The sequence below is a fragment of the Eptesicus fuscus genome, chromosome 25, assembly GCF_027574615.1.
Source record: "Eptesicus fuscus isolate TK198812 chromosome 25, DD_ASM_mEF_20220401, whole genome shotgun sequence".
Taxonomy (NCBI): domain Eukaryota; kingdom Metazoa; phylum Chordata; class Mammalia; order Chiroptera; family Vespertilionidae; genus Eptesicus; species Eptesicus fuscus.
Genome location: NC_072497.1, coordinates 9,110,407 through 9,127,655, shown reverse-complemented (window position 1 = coordinate 9,127,655; position 17,249 = coordinate 9,110,407). Strand labels below are relative to the sequence as shown.

The 17,249-nt window shown below is 41.5% G+C and overlaps 1 protein-coding gene across 1 annotated transcript in view; it reads right to left on the bottom strand.

Annotated features, from left to right (window-relative positions):
• AKAP13 (A-kinase anchoring protein 13) overlaps positions 1–17,249 on the bottom strand; it is a 184,106-nt gene that overhangs the window by 154,012 nt on the left and 12,845 nt on the right. The gene's annotated exons all lie outside the window — the stretch shown is intronic.

Genomic DNA, 17,249 nt, shown 5'->3' with positions numbered 1-17,249 from the left:
AGTGGAGACAATGCTGAGTCCAGTGTCTCCCGGTGCTCAGAGCGTTGGCCGAGCACCAAAGGGTCACGGGTTCAATTCCCAGTCAAGGGCACATACCTCTAGGGTTGAGGTTTGCTACCCGCCCCACGTCAGGGCGAGTGCAGGAGGCAACCAGTCGATGTCTCTCTCTCACATCGATGTCTGGCTGTCTCCCTCCCTCCCATCCTCACACTCTCTCTGAAAAGCAATGGAAAAAATATCCTGAGGTGAGAATTAACAAAAAAATAAATTTTAAAAGGGAGGGGTCATGATTAGATTTTTATTTAAAAAAAATCACTTGTCTGTATAATGCACAACACATGAACTAATAAACAGAATGGTAATATACAGTGATGAAAGCTATGCCTAAGTCACTCCCCTCTTGAGCCAATTTTCTGAAAAATTCTAGCTGAGCAATAGAAAACAGTTTTCAGGAAACTCCTCTAAAACTTCACTAAAGGTGAGTGACTATCACACACTCCAGTTTTTAGGCAGACCTCAAAAAACCCACATGCTAAATTATCAGGAATAGTCCCCCCAAAACTAGAATGGGTTCCATACTGGATTTCTGCTTCCAGCACCATATCTTTTCCCAAAACCGTCTTCTCTTTTGTACTAAACAAGTAAGCCGTTATGACATTCTCAAATAAAAATGTTAAAACACCAATTATCTTACTTTAATCTTTAAAAGTCCTTTGTTTTGTACACTTATTGCTAGGATACACTATCTCTGGAGTCCCGCTTCTAGGAATGACAGTATCAAAGCTAAGAGGAAATGTTCACGATAGAGTTCCATCCCCTTTATCTCACAGAAAAGGCCACTGAGGCCCTAAGAAGTAACTTGCCCACTGGTGGAACTGAATAGCACTCAAACCCTGACTATCCAACCCCCCACCGCTGCCAAGGCAGGTCATTCCAACATAAAATATTACTTCTACTGATTGGACCCTTTCTGAAAAGTTCTAATGATGAACTGATGTGATGGATTTTAAATTAAATTCTCTTCACCAGAGCCCAAAGCTTTAGGAAGGGCTGAGCAGAGTGGGAAGGAAGAAAAGGCATGTTTACGCCCCGCTGGCGTGGCTCAGTGGTTGAGCGTTGGCCTATGAACCATGAGGTCACAGTTCGATTCCCAGTCAGGGCACATGCCTGGGTTGCAGGTCCAGTGGGGGGCGTGCGGGAGGGAGTCAATCATGATTCTCTCTCATCAGTGATGTTTCTCTCCCTCTCCCTTGCTCTCTGAAATCAATCTATCTATCTATCTATTTATCTATCTATTTATTTATTTATTTATGTTAAAGAATAAGGCATGTTTACCTAGCCAGACAACCCCTCAGTTTCAACTCACTCACACGTAGCTTGCTCCTGACGTGTTCTGTACCCGCCGCATCCTCTATGCTCCCATCTGTCCTTCATCCTCATTAACAGTCTCCCGTCAAGTTCTCGTGCAACTATTTCCTTCTCCTTAACCTCCTGCTTGTACCTCAACAAACCCTGTTTATTGCACCTCTACCGTGTCTCCTGATCGGTCCCTACTCACCCAAGCCCTCACCCTCTCCCTTGGACTGTAGCTTCCCTACTGTTCTCCCTGCCTCCGAGCAAAATCTGTCCTCCACATTATCACAAGTTCAAGTTCAACTCACCCCCAATGTGAATGTGATTCGTGTGTCAATTCTCTGATAAATCCTTCCAAGGACCGCTTGCTTTTTCACAATAAGGCCAAACCCCTTAGCCCCCACTTACTTCCTGCTGCCATTACAATTCCAACAACAGCAGGCTGCTCACCAATCATGGCACTTGTACAACTAAGTAAAAATAAGAGGAAAAACTTCTTTTCAGGTGCCGTGCCATTCCAATGAGACAAATACAAATAACTTCTGGCCCTCTGCATCCCTGGCTTAATCTCACTAATAGATTGAATTTCGTTAATGACCTCTTTCTCCCCAAGTCAGCCCACAGGTAAGGACTGTAATAAAGATCAATAACTGCCTATCGGAGCCCAAAGGAAGATGCAGTTCAATGAATCCTCAGCACAGCACACTGCTCCCTAAACTTCCATATGACAAGACAGGCAGACAGAATTAAATGACGTTTCAGGACACAGGATACCCTAAACAACAAACATCTTCCTTCAACGATCCATAAAAATCCTAAGATGTATCAGTTTATGATTCTGGTTTCAAAGTTAGAACATACCAGTCGTTGTTCTCTGGGCTGACTCCCGGGGGTGCCTTCTCGGCCTGCAACTCTCACCGGGAGCTCTCTCAGCGTAGAGTGGCGAGTTGATCACGTGTTCCTGCTATCCCAGGGGTCTCAAAAGCAAGGCCCACACACTGTGCCAACTAAGTATTCCTTAAAATTATCTCCCACCTTTTCAAACATGTAAACAACCCGAGGAGGTTCATTCCACAGAACTGTTTGATCAGATAATGCCCCAGTACTTTCCGAGATCGGAGGATAAGGGCTCTTTAATTGAGTCAGCCTATAGAGGATGAGGGAAAAGAAGTCACTTAAGGTCTTACATATTTCAGGGGGGAGAAATAAGTCGCATTTTAGGAGAAGACATTAAATGGAAAAACAATACACATGACCTTGAGCAAATTCTCCCTACCTTAATTTCCTCAGCTGTAAAAGCAGTTTTCAAACCAGCTGTGATGGCTGTAGCATATGAAAAGTTAGCTTCTGTGGTAAAAGAAGAGAAAGGCTCCAGGCACTAAGAGATCCAACAAGGGGAGTAGAAGGCCAAAAACAAAATTTACGCATAGGGAGTGTTGCTGGAATCCTGGTGTGAGCCCCACTGAGTATTTTATTTTTTATGTTTTTATTTATTTCAGAGAAGAGGGGAGAGGAAGAGAGAGAGAGAATCATCAATAATAAGAATCGTTGATTGGCTGCCTCCTACTAGGGATCAAGCCCACAACCTGGGCATGTGCCCTGACCGGGAATTGAAACATGACCTCCTGGTTCATAGGTCGACGCGCAACCACTGAGCCACACCAGCCAGGCAGCCTCACCGAGTTTTAAGTGAATTGTAATTTATGTGGCCATGTCTCTTGAAAAAGATTAAGATGGATTCTGTAGTCCCTCCTAGACATCCTAAAAGGATTATGTTTTGTTTGTTAGTGTTTCACTCAACCACTAACAGCTTTTCTTTCCCATTTTTCTGAACAAGTGAAAGCAAAAATAACAATCAATGCAAAGTAAAGATTTTACTTTACAAACAACTTATTCCCGTGTGGATTTCTTCTGCAACCAAGACAAAGGTTCATTGGCACTATTAGAGTAAGAGGGATGGAAACAACTCACTAGTAATTTTTTTTAGGGTTAGTAAACCACCTTGTAGCATCCTGCATGCTGATTAACTGGTCCAAACATGTTAAGATGGTCACTGGAACCTGTGACTTTTGGTTGTTTTCTGTTTTAATGCGTTGGTGTAGCAGCAAGAAGCTCCACTCTAGCCAGAGTTCTAATGTTCAGCCCAAACAAAACATTCATCAGGAATAAATGCAATTTATATAACAAGTAGTTGGCTTAAGTGGAAAGCCCTGAATCACTGAACAAAACAGTTTAGTGATTAACAGAGCGGTTAGGTTAATATAAAGAACTCTTCTTTTTCACTGTCCCGAGTCCAAACATTCCACCTCCCTTTGCACTCATTATACCCCCAAGCCTTCACCTGAATCAGTAAGAACCAAATTTCTGCTGGCAAATGTCAACGAGGGAGGGGAAGAGATCTGGATTCCTGCACAAACATATCATCCACCTTTCTGTTTCCAGACAGGATGCTATGGCAACAGCATAAGCAACAGATTAGAACAAGCCATGCTATTGGATACAGTGAGGGCTGTCAATGGGAAGTTCTGGCTGTCAGGAGGGCCGTCACTGTCAACACAACTCCTAAAGGGAGGAGGAAGGAAAACTAGACACCGAGATCACAAATATCCTACACACACACACACCCTCTGTTTACATAAAAAGAAGAGTACAGCCGAAACCGGTGTGGCTCAGTGGATAGAGCATCGGCCTGCAGACTGAAGGGTCCAAGGTTCGATTCCAGTCAAGGGCATGTACCTTGGTTGCGGGCACATCCCCAGTAGGGAGTGTGTAGGAGGCAGCTGATCGATGTTTCTCTCTCATCGATGTTTCTAACTCTCTATCCCTCTCTCTTCCTCTCTGTAAAAAATAAATAAAATATATTTAAAAAAAAAAAAGAAGAGTACACTATGATTGATGCTTCTTACCTATTCACTCAAATGCAGATAGTTTGGTGACTTAAGGGTACTCAGAGGAAGACAGAGGTTGATAAATACTGTTCCCTATGGCAGATACTTCTGACCATAACACCACAGTTCCACTAATGACAGAAACTGGGGATGCTGGTGAACCACAGAAAGGTCTTTGTGAAGCGCCGGTTCATTTCAGCCATGAAGAAACTGAGTGGTTTGCCTAGTCATCCACAACTAGTTAGAGTTAATGCTCAATAAATTAAAATTGATGATGAAATCAATCCAATTGAAGGACGTTTCATAGTTAAAAAGTCTCTTCTTTATCTTCTATTCGGCTAACAAGCGCCAAAGTTAAAAACTGAGGCTCTCAAAGTTGAAAGCACAGCACAGAAAGGAGAAGAGAAACAAGCCTTAATTTGAGCAAGACCTGAGGGGATCTTGGAACTTCTAGTTTTGATAGAGAATAAAAGGAAGGCCACGTGAGCGAGAAAAGGAAGAAAGAGAGAACTACTTGATCCTTTCTTTTTTTAAAGCCTTTCAAACCATGAAAGAAAACACAGGAAAATGATTTTAACCAAAAGATTCTAATGTTTTCCCCCTGATTTTCAGATTATCGCTGACTAGCTGAATGACAGTGGGCCATTTATTTAACTCAAGCCTATAAAAGAGAAAGGGGGAGGTAGGGAGGATGGGAAAAGGGAAATGTTTTAAGTAGGATTTTAATGTAACTGTAATACCTCATTCATACAGCTTTGTGAAGTATAAGGCCTGGCTTACAATAGATGATCATCAAATATTTGCACCTAACCTTTCTCTTCGTGCAAGAAAACAGGCCTGAATCCACCAGTAAATCCAAATATTGTTCCAAGGAACTGTGCTGTCCAGAGTCCATATACCAATCACACAAAATTAAAAGTACTCCTGGGACAAAATCAGGATGGTAGTGATGGGGCAAGAGAAGTTTTCCCTTATACTTTGGTAATTTCAAAAAGTTTTTGTAATAAACAGTTTACTTTTATGGTTAGGAATAACTGTTTGGAAAAAGAAAAGAAAATGTTTCAAGAAGGGTTTTATCATCTTGTGTTAGAACTATTTTTAACAAATGTTCAAGTTAGCTTACACTATTCTAGGCTTATCTGACCCAAACTATGTGTTAAAATAAGATTTTATAATCAACCCTCAGAAGGATAAGATATCAGAGCAATGTCTTAACTAAAGACAAACTGGCCGGTGTGTCTCAGTGGTTGAGCATCAACCTATGAGCCAGGAGGTCACAGTTCAATGGCCACTGGGGTACATGCAGAGTTGTGGGCTCGATCCCCAGTGGGGGGCATGCAGAAGGCAACTGATTAATGATTCTCATTATTCATGTCTCCATCTCTCTCTCCCTCTCCCTTCCTCTCTGAAATCAATAAAAAAAAAAAAAATGGACTTTTAAAAAACAGAAGATAAGCTAGCTAAAACTCTACTCACTGTTTACAAAGGCTTGTGGATGTCTCAATCAAATCAGAACCAAGCAGAGCAAACTATGGTACAATAAGGCTAAGACCCAAGACAAACCTTTTCCTGCTCTCCAAACTCAGAGAAGGAAGGCTTTTGCTCATTAGCATATCCAAGACTGAGCGGTAGTAATAATGGAGCTTAAAGGAACAGAACTTCTAAGAGTCTTTTCAACAAATGACAGAACAAGTGGATACCCACATGTTAAATAAAAATAAATATTTTTTTCAAAAACACACACAAAACTCTTGGGTCACACCACACATAAAAATTAACCCAAAAGTGAATCAGAGACATAAACGTAAGAGCTAAAACTAAAGACACTGTAAAGAAAAGGAAAAGACAAGCCAGAGACTAGGAGAAAACATTTGCAGGGCAAGGATCTGATAAAAGATGTGTATCCAGAACATATAAAGAACACACAGAGAGGAGATGGCATGTGACAACACGGGCAGAGACTGGAGGGATGCGCCTGCAAGCCAAGAACACCAAGGATGCCTGCAAATGCAAGAAGCGAGGAGGGAGGCAGGGAAGGCTCTTCCCCTACAAGTTTAAGAGGAAGAAACAGCCCTGTTGACCCCCTCGCTATGGACTTCTCATCTCCAGAACCATGAGACCATACATTATTATTGTTCTAAACCACCCAGTTTTGTGGTATTTTGCTATTGCCACCTTAGGAACCTGATAAAAATTATGATACACGTAATTTGGATTTTTGATAATTTGGACAAAATGTGTGATACATTTCACATTAAAGTTTTTCATTAAATAGACCCCCGAAAAATAAAAAGAATATACTGCTCAAAAAAATAAAAATAAAAAGAATATCCACTTGCACTATTTAAACTATTCTACGTTTTGTTTTGTTTTTTAATTTTTCAATTGAAAATTTAAAAATTTTTAAATTAAGTCACCATGATCACTTTGTTAGAAGCTAGGAAAAGAGACAAGCAAACTTGTTCAAACTGCACACGTGGCAAAATTAAATGGCTCCAAGAAGGGAGTTTTCCCAGGAAAAAGAGAGGTGTGTGAGAGCTGTGATGCACCACCCTGATGACACCTTTGTGACTGCTTAGCATCTCCCCTCCCTTCTGGTACCTCGCTGGCCTCACGTAAGTGAAAGCTGGTAAAACAAAAAAATCGCTTACTCAGTACCGGACAACTTCTCCCTGTGAATCAGAAGAAACCTCTTTTCTCTGTATGACAACTGCTGCTTAAGACTCTGCATCAGCCGAAACCGGTTTGGCTCAGTGGATAGAGCGTCGGCCTGCGGACTCAAGGGTCCCAGGTTCGATTCCGGTCAAGGGCATGTACCTTGGTTGCGGGCACATCCCCAGGTGGGGGGGTGTGCAGGAGGCGGCTGATCGATGTTTCTCTCTCATTGATGTTTCTAGCTCTCTATCCCTCTCTCTTCCTCTCTGTAAAAAATCAATAAAATATATTAAAAAAAAAAAAAAAAGACTCTGCATCAGCCCTCTCTTCAGTATCAAAGTCAGGTCCTTCCTGGGGGGGATCCGTGAGTTTACAATTTGGTCAGTAATTTAGAGCACATACACAGATTCCAGAAAAAGAGAAATCTAAATTAAGAAAATGTTTCACCTACAAAACAGAAATATGCCCAATAAATATGAAGCCAAAGTTGTATAAAACAAGTCTGTAACCTATGAACAAGCTGAGCATTGCGGGGAGGAGATGACCGAGGTGTTGGCTTTGATGAAGGGAGGTTAGAGAGCTCGGGACTGGTTCTTCTGGAGGCTCAAACTGGTTCAGCCACAGTAATTGCTAAATCTATAAAGGATGGGCCTAGAACACCATAAACACGGATAGCTTTGTTGGGTGTTCTTTTTCCTTCACAGGGAATTTCCAAATGCGTAACAATTCAGTGAGAACCTGGTTTTAAAGAAACCACTACCTGGTCTACCACAAACATTCCCCTGTTTAGGAAGCTTAGCTAATAATATAAAGGGATGATCAAGAAGTCCCCAGCATTCGGTTCAGACCAAAACAAAGGCCAAGGAGCTTATGAACTGACTAGGTAGCTAGTGGTAACATTTCCAAGACAGGTATAAGCTCACTGTATTTTCCCACCTATAAATGAATAAAGAGAAGGAAAACGAAAGTGCCCACTGCTGCTCAGCCGGTGTGGCTCAGTGGCTGAGCGTCAAACTATAAACCAGGAGGCCAGGGTTCGATTCCCGGTCAGGGCACATATCTAGGTTCGATGCCCGGTAGGGGGGTGTGCAGGAGGCAACCGATCAATGTTTCTCTCTCACATCCTTGTTTCTTTCTCTCTCACTCTCCCTTCCTCTCTCTTCCTTCCTCTCTCTCTTAAATCAATTAAAAAAAAAGGGGGGGGGGGGGGAACAAACAAAGCTGTCAGAAATCTGCCCCGAGCCTCTCTCAATAGTTTTCTGCTCTTTTAGAATAAACTGATTGCAAGTGACAGAGATCAGTCTGTGGCTTTTTTTTTTTTTTTTTTTTTTGCCTTCTAATAGCTTAATAAAGTCCAATTTTACAAAGCAAAGTAAATGAAAATGGAGTCGTATAATGAGGCTTACATTCACCTAGGCCTCTTACAGATAACCAAGTCAAGTTTTTCCTGGTTTCTATTCTGAAGTAAACTCTTAACTGACTCCTTCTAAACCTACAACTTTCCCAGAACAATAAAGACATCAACAGTAATCTGTTATCACCAGTAAGCTGCTACTGAATGATGCCTTGACAGAGAATTCAGTAGAAACCTCCCACAGTTCACAAACCACTCCTACATAAGTGCTTCAGTTATCCTCAAACTCAACCAACTTTTTAAAAAAAAAAAAAAAAAGACTGGCAGAGGCTTGAACAGAGCTCAAGGGGTTAGGAAAATAATGGGAGGGAGGGGGAGATAATCCAAAATAAGTATGAGTTAGCTTGCATTTTTCTCCCTCACCAAAAGAAAAATACATTTTTATAAAGATAAAAAGTGGGCAGTATTTTTGCAGCCAAAATAAACTATAAAGTTAGGCAAAGCTAGGAATGAGGTTAGAATGAGTTGAGACAGCTAAAAAAGAAAGCTGTTTTTTATCGTTCTTAGGCTAAAGTACATATTCCACTGAAAAGGAAGAAATGAGAACTAATCTGGTATGTAGCATACTCACCAATACAGGATCCCAGGAAGAGCTGGGAAGAGTTCTCATCGAAATGCCCTCCCAATGGCATTTGGAAGTCATTAGTCAAAAAGAAGTATTTCTATCAATTGAAGAGCTTTTGAAATTTTTCTCAAATGCTCAGCTATTATTTCAGTTATTATTAATATCAGATGGTGACAAAGAATCATAAAATCTTTGACTTGGAAAAATTCTTAGAAATCATCTGCTCCAGTCCATCCGCTGGTCTACACGCAATCAAAGAATGACATTTCTGCTGGGGCTGTAAGACTGCAACACAAATTATACCAACCCCTTTTCTGGTTAGTAACTGCCCCTTGACATCGCCTTTGCCTGCATCCATACAACCAAACACACAAGCACACACAACTCCACCGCATAGTTCTCAAGTTACAACTATTGTGGTAATTAATTTCCTTACCACCTACTTTACTTTCTTATTATCTATAAGCGAGATGATTTTGAGGCCTAACTGGTTTGGTTCAGTGGATAGAGCGTTGGCCTGCAGACTGAAGGGTCCCTGGTTCGATTCCGGTGAAGGCACATACCCAGTAGGGGGTGTCCAGGAAGCAGCTGATCAATGTTTCTCTCTCATTGATGTTTCTAACTCTCTATCCCTCTCCCTTCCTCTCTGTAAAAAATCAATAAAGTATTTTTTTTAAAAAAAGAGTATTTTGAAACATACACCACTTTTAAATGTTTAAAGTTTTTCGGAATTTAGAATTTTTATATTCCTAAAGCATATGTATAATACCTAAAGGCTGGACACAGACTTAGCACCTCTGACACAAGTCTGCTTAACACTAAGGGGCAACGTAACCAGGAGCTCCATCACTGACTATCCCCACCGTGGAGCATCTATAGAAGCAATAAATTTAATACAACTATGACTTTCCTATTGGGTCACAATAGCAAGGCAACATTAGCAGCTTACTACATACAAAATACTCTGCTACGTCCCTCACAGTCTTATTTCATCCTCACAGTCTCTCTCTGAGGAAGGTCCTGGTACTACCTTTGTTTAAGGTGAGGAAACTGAGGATTGGGAAGGTCATTTCCCTGGAGCCACAGAGCGGGCAGAGCTAAGGTCTGAATGTAAACAGCTCCCGGCCTACGCTCTTAATCACTATGTTAGCAAAACCAGAAGTGTCTTGGGTTTTTCTGATACACCTGGTTCCTACATTTATAACAAATGCGCTCAAATGCGCTTCTAAACGTTACTGCCCTAAGCTGAGCATGAGCCTCTACACCATCAGTGTGAACGAATGTCTGGGAAGTAATACTTCATGGTTATTCCATTCCCCAGAATCAAAGTCCCCAGTGATTATAAAAACGGTGACTGACTAGTCACTGACTATGGCCTTTACCGTCACCAGGAGAGCCCACTTGAAGAAGCAAAGGTACTTACTAATTTGACCTGATGAAATCCGGCCTGGTCCTGGCACAGCAAAGTTCAAGTATGGGCTCTGAAGGCAGGCATGGATTTGCATCTGGGCTCTTTAATTTGTTAGTGCTGAGACCTAAGTCAAGTATTTAAACCCTCAAAACTTACGTTTTCTCATATGCAAAACATGGTGACAAAAGTACCACCCACATGGGTCTTAGTATTAAGCTAAGAAGTGTAAAGCCATCAAGCATGATGCCTGGTATATAGCAAGTATTCAAACGCTATTTGCTATACGAAATGATTAAAATAGAAGTAAAGACGGCTAGGTAAATAGTGACTAACATTAAAACAGGATGAAAGGCAGAAACACTACATGGACCCACAGTATCACGCCAAGCACAGAGTAGGAATGACTAAGAACTTCAAGACAACAAAACTGTACAGCTGGAAATCAGTCTAGTTCAATGAAATACAACAAATGGAAGTTTTCAAGAAACAAGTCCACCAACAGCGCCAACATCCATGTCATGCATCTCCCCTGATGGAAAGGATTCTGAGTCAAACAGACACCATCTCCCTCTATAAATGAGAGAAAGTGTCAGAATATTCTATACAGAGAATAGAGTTGACAACTTCAATTAATTTCAAACTGCTTGGGAAAGATAATTAAGTAACAAATGTTAATGAACTAAAGAAAATTTTACTATTTGAATGTAGATAAGTTGAAACTAGGAACCAATAAAACACTGCCAAGAAGAGATTCTCAGTGACCTTCTACAATGATTAAAGCATGTAATTAGCACACACAAAAGTGCCCTTAAGGATAAGCTTTATCCCAGTCTGCCTCCAAAATACAAATTTAACAGTTAAAATTAATGAGGCTTTACAGAATATGGTGATGCTTTCCTATTAAATACACAAATCTACCCCCAAAGATATACATATCACTGAAGTCTACTTCACTAGGTTCTACAAAGAAGTCCTAGAAATAGACAATTACTTCCACATTGGAAATTATGCTTAAGGCAATCATAGATTACATTCACCGATCTAACTAGACAAAAGGCACCCCAAGTTCAACTATTCCCACTTCACAGTAAAGTACAGGAGAAAGTCCAGGGAAAATGCACAGGTTTACTGAGAGGATAAAAACAAACCTGTTTCTGAGAACTAAGAAAATAAAAGATTCTCCTTGATGGCATCAATCATGGTGCATATCAGAATCCCAGATTCCCGACCACCCCCCAGACCCCGTGAATTACCCTCTCCCCCCACCCCCCGCCAGGACATTCTGATTCTGAGCCAGGACTGAGAACCACAGCCTCCCTGCAGTAACTCTATACATTTTTTGCTCCTTTTCTCCTCCTAAACAGAGAGCGGTTTGTCTGGTTTTGGTTGGTTGGCTGGCTGGCTGCTTGGTTAGAAAATCTATGGCCTTGTGGCACTTATCACAAAGCCAATTGTGCATACTTGAACTCCCAAACTAAATCCTACATTTCCTGAGGGCCAGAAGGAAGGTTACCATTTTCCTGGGCACCTACACAAATCATGTCAGCAAGAGCACTCTAGTAGATGGTCAACCAGTGAAGTAAATTAGTCCAATAAAAACAAAATATGAAGGAACAGCTTAGGGAATGACCTCCCATGCTTTCCTCTTCCCTGACCTGAAAAACAACTTTCAGATGGACCATTAGTCTTGTGAGGGAGAGAGGAAGGGAGAAGATCAGCTGGGGAAACTCTAGAAGGAGCACATGATCCCAAGTTAGAAATGCAAGAAAACCAAGAACTCAAGAAAAGCCACTAGGGAAAAAGGGAAAACACAGATCAAGGGCCTAAGAAGTATGAAAGTAAACAATTAGGTAGGAAAAGAATGGTGGTTATTAGACCATTCTAAACAAGAGAAACATAATCTCTCCTGTGGTCATAAAATAAATGTCATGCAAGATCTTTTGAGCCAAGACACAATTGAATTCAAATTCCAGCTCCACTAGCTAATAACAATACTTCATTCATGTGCCACACTTTCTCTCTTCAAAATAAAAATAAAAAGCCCTTCCCAGTTGCTCAATGGTTAGAGCTTTGGCCCATTGACAGAAGGGTCACGGGTTCAATTCCTGGTCAAGGACACCTACCTCAGTTGCAGAGTCGGGCACATGAGGGAGGCAACCAGTTGATGTCTCTCACATAGATGTTTCTCTCTCCCCTCCTCCCTCCCTCCCACTCTCTAAATGAGAAAAAAATATCCTCAGGTGAGGATTAAAACAAACAAACACTAATACCCTTACTGGGATATGGAGGAGGAATGCCTATTTCACCAGAACGTAACACCAGAAAACTCTGCTGAGGGTCAACCGTAGGAACCAGAGGTACATTTTGAAGCAGGTCAAGGGCCAGCTATTTTATGTGAGAGAACTTATCTGAAAAGTATGGAATCTCAAAGTCCAAAAACCACTGGAAGCTCAGCTGGTGGATCTTCAAAAAGGCCTGGCCCTACCGAGGAAGAACATACTGATATTTCCAGTATCAATCCAGAATTTAATATCAGACAATCAGCATAAGATAAAAAACAACGAAAATGCCCTTTGTTTCTAAGTTAGCAAGCTTAGAAGGAAAACTTAATGCCAAAAAAATCAGTTGTTCAAGCATCAATTTTCCTTTTTAAAATATATATATATATTTTATTGATTTTCTACAGAGAGGAAGGAAGAGGGACAGAGAGTTAGAAACATCGATGGGAGAGAAACATCGATCAGCTGCCTCCTGCACACCCCTCTACTGGGGATGTGCCCGCAACCAAAGTACATGCCCTTGACCGGAATCGAACCGGGGACCCTTCAGTCCGCAGGCCGATGCTCTATCCACTGAGCCAAACCGGTTAGGGCCAATTTTCCTTTGATAAAGAACCGAGGAAGACAAACTGACTGGTGAACAGAATCCCTTATTTCATATTGAAACATAGCACATTTCTATAGCAAACTTCACCATAGATAACAAATGTCAATTCTGTAAGTACATAAGCCTTTGTGGACAGGCCAGCTTTCCTGTTACAGTACAATTTTAAGGGAGCATGTGTGTAGGATGCCTAAAATTTGCTATCTTTAATAGAGAGGGAGACTACGGCCTTGGTGAGGATGGAGTAGAGTGAACATCTTGGTTTTCAGAAGGGTTCATTTTTGGCGGAATGACCTTGACACCATCTCAAACATTCAAATATATACCAAGATTCCCATAATCATCATAGATGTAATTTGATATTTTATATGTCCAGTAAGTTAAAGCAAATTACCCAACTTGTTTAAAATTTTCTTTTCCCCACTAAAAACCGGTTAGCTGTAGACAAAATTAAGCACGTTGGACATACTCATTAACCACGAGCGTTCCCAAAATGATTGTGGCTATCAGTCATGCCCATGGATACTACGGGGGAGAGGTATAAGGTATGACTTTACACTAATGAGATGGATGATTTCCAAAGTGGCTTAGCAGAGAGCGAGAAGGAAAAACAAATCAAAACACAGAATGAAGAAAAAGGCACCAGCCTGCCACAGCACCTGGCTACCCATAAGTGAGTCTCAAACCAAACATTATTGAAGCTGTTCACCAAGTGCCCCCCAAAGTCACTGAGGTAGGACCACCATCTATTTCTGTTTTTTAACTCCTTCCCCAAGCACCCAGTACAGTGCTAACCATAGCTGCACAATGAGTAGAGTTCTTTATAGACTAATTCTTCTTTTGTTGTTGATAACCTCACCCAAGGATATTTTTCCATTGATTTTTGGAAACAGTGGAAGGGAGAGGGAGAGACAGAGAGAAACATGGATGTGAGAGAGACACGTTGATTGGATGCCTCCCACACACACCCCAATCGGGGCTGGAGGATGCAACCCAGGTACGTGAACTTAACAGGGATCAAACCTAGGATCCTTCAGTCCACAGGCCGACGCTTTATCCACTGAGCAAAACCGGCTAGGGCTAGACTAATTCTTAAGTGTCCACTTACATAATAGGCAGCTCAGTGAACTCTGGGTTTATAGAAGGGTGATCCCATCCACTCTTCATTAATGCTCTCACAGATCTAGAATGTCCTTCCCTACCCAACGCCTCATGGCAGACACAGCTGCTCTATCATCTGTTTCCACCTCACTCTGTCCAAATCTTTCTAAGTCTCTCTAACATGTACCATACTGACTCATTTTTCTGTTTAGCAAGTCTTCCTCGATGCATGAGTTCTGAGCTCAGGAAAAGAGACACACGTGCTAACTCCAGCGCTGAACCTCCTGTCACTTCTCAGAAGCTAATAGTCGATATGCTTATGTCTCACTTTAAAAGCCCATTTCTCTCGGAAATCTCTCAGGAGACTGGCCAAAGAAAAATTAACATAACCCTTTACCAGCCCAAACTTGAAACTAAAATTTAACACAACACTCCAACCCAGAGCACTTAACCCAAAAACTCACAACACTCAGTCACACTCTTAAATTACAGTAAGTCCCTCCCCCACCCCTCACGGTCACAAAGCTGCCATTCCACAAGATACAAGCCCAGAATGAACTTTAGAGAATAGATTCCTAACTGTTCTCCCAGACCATTTCAGTCATATCCAGTCACATACTCCCCAAACACAATGGGAAGGCTAAAAGGAGAAAAAGTTCCAAGCAGATGCCAGCAGTCTCGGAGTTAGAACATCCTTTCAATTTGTCATCTGCTCAAAGACGGACATTGAAAAGAACCAAGAACAAATTAACCATTCATCTTAGAAATGCATCCACACCAAGAGAAGGCATTCTGACATCAGAATTCACAAAACATGGAGTCCACCAACTTGCTTATCCAATTTTGGAGCTCCCTAACTTTTTCCAAGTTGCTAAATAAAAGAAAACTGGACCCGTAACATTTGTATGAATAGTCTATTTCCCGTTGTCATTCTATATGTCACCATCTATACCTCACTACTATATTTTTATTTATGTACGGGAATCTTTTTTGTTAATTAGCACTGGAATAAAAGCTATTGACTATTTCAGAGGAAGAAAAAGCAAAATGACCATATTCCTCTTCTGTCTTTTTACTGTGCAACTATTCATAAGTTCTTGCTTTGTTTTCCCCTCATTTTAAAGCTCCTTCACACAATTAGCAATTCACTTCTACCACAAAATACCATTTCAGAAATGAAAGGCAATCTTTACAACAGTTTAAATTAGCCCCCTGTCAGAGTCTATTTACATAATACAAATCTGAAAGGCAAGTTCCAATTATACACTGGCCACAGCAGCGCTGAGTGAAAGGAAGGCTGGATTTGAAGGCACAGGAAGAAAGTCAGAGAGAAATCTGAAATAAAGCCTGATTTAATCAAGACCAAAATATAAGCGTGCCCTTGACCGGAATAGAACCTAAGACCCTTTAGTCCAAGGGCCGACACTCTAACCACTGAGCCAAATTGGCCAGGGCTTGCAAAGACAATTTTCAACTATCTAAGTAATGGAAAGCTGAGTTGCTTAAGCATGTGGGCCACTGAAATACACACACTTGGAGGTTCCTGGTCAGCAAGCCCACCAAGGAGAAAATGATCCCAAACGAGAGGGCCTGACAACACACCGCGCTTCACCCCCAGATGAACCCGCGGCAACTTCTGTTCCTGTGCAAGGTGCATGGGTCAAGGGCAGCCCTCTTCTCAGGCTGTGCTCCCACACCTGCCTTCTTCTCCGTAACCCAGGAGCCTCGGATCAGACCGACGGCTCTGCTCCTGCTCCTGCTCCTCACTGTCACCTGACTTCAACTCCATTCCCATTTCCTTCTCTCCCAGTGGGAAACCTCCTTTCTGATCTGAAATAACACTTTCAGGGGACCTAAGGGTTTTGCATCCTTGAAGGAAATCAAGAAGGGTAACTAGCACAAGCAGTGGCCTCTGAATTCTAAATCTCCCCAGCCTGAGCTACGTCTACACATTACCTACTACTGATCTCTAAGAAATTAAGCCTCTGGACTCCAGTAAGGGTCTCTTCTGAAGTTCTGCTCACCTTCAACTCAACAACAAAACAACCCAGTTAAAAAATGGGTCCAGAATCTGAACAGGCACTCCTCCAAAGAAGACATACAAATGGCCAAGAAACAGGTGAAAAGATGCTCAATTTATCACTAATCGTCAGAGAAATGCAAATCAAAATCACAATGAGATACTTACCTCACACGCTTTATGATGACTAATAATTTAAAAAAAAAAACTATTGGAGAGGATGTGGAGGAGTTGGAGTTCTTGTGCACTGCTGGTGGGAATGTAAAATGGTGCAGTCACTATGGAAAACAGTATGGTGGGTCCTCAAAAAAATTAAAAGCAGAATTACTACAAGATCCAAAAATAGTTGGCTCTTTCAGGGCCTAGCCCAGAATATGCTGTTTCAAATGTCTGCTGAACAGAATCCCCAAAAATTGAAAGCAGGGACCTGAAGAGATATTCGCACACCCATGTTCATAGCAGCATTATTCATAAGAGGAACAGGTGGAAGTAACACAAGTCTCCATCGATAGACGGATGAGTGATAAACAAAATGTGGTATATACATACGGTGAAATACTATTCATCCTAACAAAGAAGGATATTCCCACACACTGATGACCCTTAAGGACATTACACTGAGTGAAATAAGCCAGTCACAAAAAGACAAACACTGTATGGCTGCATTTATGTAAGGTACCCAGAATAGCCAAATTCCTAGAGAAAGAAAGTAGAATGGTGGTTGCCAGGGGCTTGGGGTGGGGGAACGGGCAGTTATTGTTTAATGGGTACAGAGTTTTAGTTCTGAAGATGGATGATGGTGATGGTCACATAACAATATGAATGTGCTTAATACCACTGACCTGTATACACTTAAACATGATTGGTAAATTTTATGTTATGTGTATTCCACCAACGTTTAAAATTAATGTAAAAAATAAAGATTACTGGCACACAGTACGCAGATGCTGTTTCCTGCA